Genomic DNA, 7,462 nt, shown 5'->3' with positions numbered 1-7,462 from the left:
ACCATTTGGACGGACCACAAGAACTTGACGTATATCCGTGCTTCCAAGCGCCTCAATGGCCGGCAGGCAAGATGGGCCAGTTTCCTCAGTCGTTTCGACTTCTCGCTGACGTTTCGCCCTGGTTCCCGCAACACGAAGGCCGACTCCCTGTCCCGGTTACACTCCAAGGGAGCCCCAACCACTGAGGACCCGACTCCCATCCTCTCAGAGGGCAGGGTGGTGGGAGTGGTCACCTTGGGCATCGAGGGGGTGGTAAGGCATGCCCTACGCTTCCATCGCGCTCCAGGCAAGGTACCGGTTCATCGCCTCTTCGTCCCCGACTCAGTCCGGTCCCGGGTCCTCCAGTGGGGCCATACCAGCCGGTTCGCCTGCCACCCAGGCGTTCATCGCACGTTCTCCTTCCTGGCTCAGCGATTCTGGTGGCCCACCATGAGGAACGACGTCAAGGAGTTCGTACTGGCCTGCGCAGTCTGCGCCCGCAGCAAGGCCTCCCACCAGGCGCCCTCCGGGCTTCTGCAGCCGCTTCCCATTCCGAGCCGCCCTTGGTCCCATGTGGCGTTGGACTTCGTCACGGGACTTCCTTCTTCCCAGGGGAACACGTGCCTGCTGACTGTAGTGGATCGGTTCAGCAAGGGGGTTCACCTCGTGGCCCTTCCCAAGCTTCCCTCGGCGGCCGAGACGGCGGACCGCCTGACACGCCACGTGTTCCGCCTCCATGGGTTTCCCCAGGACGTCGTCTCGGACCGGGGGCCCCAGTTCACTTCCCAGGTATGGCGGGCTTTCTGCAAGGGATTGGGGGCAACGGTCAGTCTTTCCTCTGGTTATCATCCCCAGACTAACGGACAAACGGAGAGGATGAACCAGAGCGTGGAGTCTGCTCTTCGGTGTGTGGCTGCCGAGAAGCCTGCTTCTTGGAGCCGTTTCCTTCCCTGGGTTGAGTACTCCATCAACTCCATGGTCAGTTCCGCCACCGGCCTCTCACCTTTTGAAGTATCCCTGGGCTACCAACCCCCTCTTTTCCCTGCACAGGAGTCGGAAGTGGCAGTTCCCTCCGTACAGGAGCATCTCGACCGGTGCCGTCGGGTCTGGGAGATCGCCAGGACTGCGCTACTCCGGTCATCGGAGCGCGCCAGTGGTGGGGCCGACCGGCGCCGGGTCCCTGCGCCGACGTACCACCCTGGGCAGAGGGTGTGGCTGTCCGCAAAGGACCTTCCGCTTCGGTCCTCGGCCAAGAAGCTCAACCCCCGGTTCGTCTGTCCTTTTGAGGTTCTGAAGGTGCTCAGTCCGGCGGCGGTGAGTCTTAAGCTTCCTGCGTCCATGCACATTCACCCCATTTTTCATGTATCCCGGGTTAAGCCTGTCTCTCTCAGTCCCCTGATGCCTCCTGCTCCGGACCCGCCTCCTCCCGAGATGGTGGACGGACACCCCCAGTGGCAGGTCCGCCGGTTGATGGGCGTTCGACGGCGGGGTCGGGGGTTCCAGTACCTGGTGGACTGGGAGGGATACGGCCCGGAGGAACGGAGCTGGGTCTCCCGCCAGCTCATCATGGACCCCGGCCTGATCACCGACTTCCATCGGGCTCACCCGGACGAGCCGGGTCGGGCTGGTCGCCGGGTGGCTCCCGTGGAGGGGGGGGTACTGTGAGGATTGGTTCAGTCCCCGCCACATGCTCCGCTCCTTTAAGGTACTGTGTTGATTGATGCATTCCCCGCCACACGCTCCGCTCCTTTAAGGTGCTGTGTTGATTGGTGCATTCCCCGCCACACGCTTTTGGAGCAAGTATCAATTCCAGCGCGCACCTGTCATAGTTTTTGATTAGCGCCCCAGAGGCTTTTTATACTGGGACTTCCCTTCAATCGATGTCGGGTCGTTTTGAATACTTCTGTTTCTGCCTGTTGTTCCCCGTTGCTGTGCCTCGTCTACTCTCCCTCCAGGACATCTGTGGATTGCCGCTGGTGAAGACCTTGTCCCCCGTTTTGAGCTGCGCCTCGTTTACCCGCTTTACTCTTGCGCTTTGGTGAGTTTGAACCAAACCCTTTTTTGGACGATTCTGTTTTGTGTGTTTTGAAGAACACTGAAGAGTTCTATTTTTGCTTACACTTGACTCAGCTAAGTTGTGTGTTAAAGGAGACACTGAAGATTATCATTTGCTTGCACTGGACTCAGCTGGGGTGTGTGTTTAGAAGAGACACAGAAGTTTATCGTTTTTGTTTTGCACTGACCCTCAGCTAAATTGTGTGTTGTGGTGAACACTGAAGATATCGTTTTGTTTGTTCTGACTCAGCTAAGGGAGGAGGAGACCGCACTGCCTCTGTGTGATGTGGACTGTTATTTACCTCTCTCTCTCTCTCTCTTTTCCACCTCGAGTTGAAGCTGGGAGTATCTGCAGAGCCGCTTCAGCGTCAATACCGTTTCCCCACCTCGAACACCAAGAGGATCTGCAGAGCCGCAGATAACTCTGCTGAAGGCAGTCTCCCTTTGTTTCAAGATTGTTACTTGCTCCTTTTTGACTCTGAAAATAAATACGCCCTAGTATTTGGCTAACTCTGAACTACCTGTCTGTGCCGTGCGTTTGAGGTCGGTTTCAAACCCTAACACCTTTGTAACACTCTGCAACCCCCCCCCCCTCACCCCCTTGTTGTTATTATTATTATTATTATTATTATTATTATTATTATTATTATTATTATTATTATTATTATTATTATTATTATTATTATTATTATTATTATTATTATTATTATTATTTTTGTCTTAGTTTGTCTTGTCATGTATGTATTGTCCTGCTTGTGAAAAATAAAAAACTTTAAATATGAAAAAAAATATATACTTTAATCATCCAGAGGGAAATTTGGCACTAAATCGCTCAGTATACAGTAAACATTTAGATTCGATATGATATAGAAAGGGTAACTGAATATAAATATCTTGGAATCTAGCTCCATGATACATTTTTGTTTAAATATCATATAAACAACCTTACCAGTAAATTGAGGCAAAAAACTTGTTTCCTGTACAGGAATAGATCTAGTTTCCCAATGATGTGTAGAAAGAGGGTTATTGAAGCAGTCTGTCTGTCTTGGATTATGGAGATGTGATTTACAGAAATGTGCTGCCCCTTCGACTTTTAAACCACTAGATTCTGCTCATCATTCTGCTCTTAGATGTATCACTGGTGACAGATATGATACATTACACACCACTGCATCTTATATGAGAAAGTGGGTTGGTCTTCTCTGGCAGATAGGCGAAATCAACACTAGTATTTATTTATCCTTAAGGCCATTAACAGGAAATTACCTCCTTATCTCCTTATCACTACTAGTTTGTAACTCTAGACCCTACATGACACGCTCAAAAGATTGGCTTACACTGGAGGTTCCCCATATAAAGACCCAACTTGGAAAATGAGCCTTTCATTATAGTGCCCGGCCTATACATGGAACTCTCTCCAGCTCTCGCTGAAGATTAAACTACCTACAGTATAACGCAGGGGAAGTTTAGAGGCTTACTTGCAGGCCTGCCTGCAACAGTCTGTAACTGTTTTTGATTTAGCCTATACTTATATTAGTTTAAAGCAGTAGTCTGTGGCTCAGGAGGTAGAGCAGTCGTCTGGTAATCCGGAGGTTCCCGGTTTGATTCCCGCTCCTCCCGGGCAGCGTGTCGAAGTGTCCTTGAGCAAGACACTTAACCCCTAATTGCTCCTGATGTGCAGGTTGGCACCTTGCATCGCTGCCTCTGCCATCGGTGTGTGAATGTATGAGTGAATGGGTAAAATGTGAGGAACAAATTGTAAAGCGCTTTGGATAAAAGTGCTATATAAATGCAGCCATTTACCATTTTTGTCTTTCAGGTGTTTCACACATTGGTCTTTGTTGGTCTTCATCTGGGACACAGTTCCGGTGGGGCGTGTCATGGTTTGGAGTCGTGGCTCCTTTGGCGTGGCTGCGGGTCCTGGGGCGCGTGACCTGTCATTCCTCTGTGGAGTTTGGGGGTGGGGGTGGGGGTGTGGGATTCGCTGGTTGTCCTCGTGGTGGCGGGGGCGCCGGGACTGGGGGAGGTGGGACATTCCCGTCACCGTTATGGCGGTGTGAGTGGCGAGCGGGCTGTTTGTGTTTTCCTTCGGTCATGATGTGCTTTATCAGGGGGGGGTGTCTTGGATGGGGATGTGGTGGGGATCGATGTGTGGGGTGTTTGGGGGACTGGCTGTTCTGGGGGTGTTCACATGCCTTCGAGCAACATTGTACTATTGTACTTATTTTATGCCTATTCTTATGTCTGCACGTTTACATTGCACTACTTTTATTGTCTTTTATACCTATATGTCTGCAATTTATGCATTGTTTTTTATTCCGTCAATTGTGTGCTGATTTTATGCCTATGTTCATTTTATACTAATTACTGTGGGGCACTGTGGACTGCAGCCCATGTGTGAAAAGTGCTATATAGATAGTTATTCATATTTATTATTATTATATTGTAAAAAGTTATGCATTGAAATGTCTGTAAAGTCTCGACGACATTGAAAATGAACTAGGCAAAATCTGCATATGGCTCGCCGACAACAAACTATCATTACACATGGGCAAAACAGAGTCCATACTCTTCGGTTCAAATAACAAACTCAGCAAGACCGACGAATTCTCGGTTACAGTGGGTGACAATATTGTCACAAGGAAAGAGGAAATTACCTACCTGGGTTCCATCCTAGAGGCTAATCTTTCCTGTGACAAAATGGCATCCAATGTAATAAAAAAAAGTCAACCAACGAACTCGATTCTTGTACCGGATCTCCTCTCTGGTAAACAAGAATACCCTGAAGACTCTGGCAGGAGCACTCATTCAAGGGTACTACGACTATGCTTGCACCTCATGGTACCAAAGCACCTCAAAACAAGCTAGTCAGACTACTGCTTGACCTGACTCCTAGAACCCACCTCACCCCGGCCCACTTTGACAACCTAGGATGGCTTAGAGTAGACGACAGAGTACAGCAACTTGCAATGGGCCTAGGGTGACCAGATGCAAAAAGTCCAAAAGTGGGACAACAGTAAGATTTTGGTGGGACAAAGTGGGACAACAGTACGATTTTGGTGGGACAAAGTGGGACAAAGTGGGACAGATAGATAATGTCATTTTTTTTATTAGAATAACTGCCATGGTCTTCACTGAATAGATTTAAATCAAAGGTTAAAGGTTAAATCAAAATAAATACAAATTAAATACCACCTAACATCTGTTTTAAATATTCAAACGTCATCACTTGACAGGAATGTCTTGTGTTTGATATTCCCTGTTAACACAGAACTAGGGAAAACAGTGTAGTATAATACAAAAATAATAATACAAATAAATTGTGTTTCTATATTAGAATAACTGCCATGGTCTTCACCGAATAGATTTAAATCAAAGGTTAAAGGTTACCACAGTCGGCTGACCTGTATGAATGGGAGTGTTGTACTGTGTGATAGACACTTGTTATCTCAGCTGCAGTGACCTTGTCCGTCTGGCTATCATTGTTTGGTTTAAAAAGAAACGTATCCATAGATCTGGATGTTTCTTTTTGGTGAGCCACTTTCAAGTGAGACTCACGTCCACTGTGGCGCTTCAAGTTGTATTCTCCTCCATGCGCAATTGAAAACGAACTATGACACAAAACACAGAAAGCCTGCTGCGGATTGCCTGCCATCTGCCTCACCCAGTCATGTGTCGTTTGCCAGTCTTGGTTGTAACTGCAGGTTCGTTTCTTTTTACTGCTTTCCATCTTGAACTAGTTCGCTTGTAATGTTGTTGTGTTTTTTTTGACCAATCAGATTTGCGATATGAGGTAGCGTCACGACTCAGTCGTCACGTCACAAGCAGGCAAGCAGCACGCTAAAGTACTATAACCAATCAGAGCAATGTGTGTGGACAAGAGGCGGGTTGCTACGTTTACTGTCTGTAGGGAGGGGCTTTTAGACGCATGTTTTTTTTGGCTTCGAAAAGAGGGACATCCTCTCAATATGAGGGACGCAGGACATTTGGTCAAATGGTGGGACAGTACAACCAAAAGGGGGACACCTGGTCACCCTAAATGGGCCTGGTCTACAAGATACACTACGCGACCAAGGTACCCATGTACATGTCAAAATACTTCCCAAAGGTCAGTGAATACCACGATCACAACACCAGAGGGAGCTCCACAAATCATGTTAAACCCAGATTCGGCTCAAACAAGGGACTAAACACGTTTCGCAATTATACCACATCAATGTGGAACGCCCTACCCAAAGCTGTAAAGGAATGTGAATCACTACCCACTTTCAAAAACACTCTCAAAGAACACCTACGGGAGACTGCAATTCGAAACTGGCCCCTACAAATGTCTTAACCCAGTTGTACAGTAAATTACCAAGTATGGCTTTGTCAGTATTCCAATGTACAGTGTACAGTGTCCCCCCCCCCCCCCCCCCCCCCCCTTCAATGTACAACCCCCACCCACCAACCGCACCCCACCCACCCAACCTCCTCCAATGTACAGTTTCTACGTCAAATGTATATACACTCTTTTTCTGGACACTTTTTGTATCACAAACAGTACTGTATTTGCAAATCTGATATGTCATAAATGTATAGATGTAGCAGTACTGTCTATCTGTATGTCATGTATGTCATGTTATGATGAATTCAAAATGGGGGACCCTGATGTAAACAAGACGAAAGTCTTTCTCTGGTCTGCATCCCCTTAACAATTGTATGTATTGAGCTGTACTGTACTGTACCCATTCTGCAATCTGTTAATAAACTTTTCAATCAATCAATCAATCAATCAGTCCTTTCAAGAAAAAATAAAGGTTTGAACCTCCATGTGGACATCAATTGTTCTGCTATTTCTCACACAGCTCAGATATCCTGACCTGAACATTACATGTTTCTATTATTGATTGGCATTATGCGTTTTTCTGTGGTGAATAAATATACATATTATTGAAACACAGAAGATGCTGTGAAACAATGCATTTCAGAGTGTTATTTTTTAGCTCCTACCAACGTCAACTAAGATTGTAATTCCAGACAGCAACGTTGTAAAACAGTAAAAGTAAAAGTACCCCTTATTTGCAGCAGCAGCAGCAACGTGTGTGTGCGTGCGTGTGCGTGTGTGTGTGTGTGTGTGTGTAGAGTAGAATAGAATAGAAATAAGTACTTTCAGTTTTGATTTGAAGTAAAGAATCTGTATAAAATACGATCTGCAAGCCATCAACTCTGAAAAAACGAATTACAAAGGAATGATGATAAATGTCCCGTACTCCCGTCCTGTGCCCACCACCGCTGTGTCTGCCCACTGACTGACCACTAAAAAGAGAAGTCCCTGCTTTCTCCTTTGTTCTGACTCTCATCGGGATCTGCTCGTCCACCCCCCCCCCCCCTCTCTCTCTCGGTCACCTTGTGATGATGATGTGATCTCAGCAGCTCACTCCGCCTC

Source organism: Notolepis coatsorum, assembly GCF_963971535.1.
Source record: "Notolepis coatsorum genome assembly, chromosome: 8".
NCBI lineage: Eukaryota > Metazoa > Chordata > Actinopteri > Aulopiformes > Paralepididae > Notolepis > Notolepis coatsorum.
Note: the sequence above shows the minus strand (reverse complement) of the source record.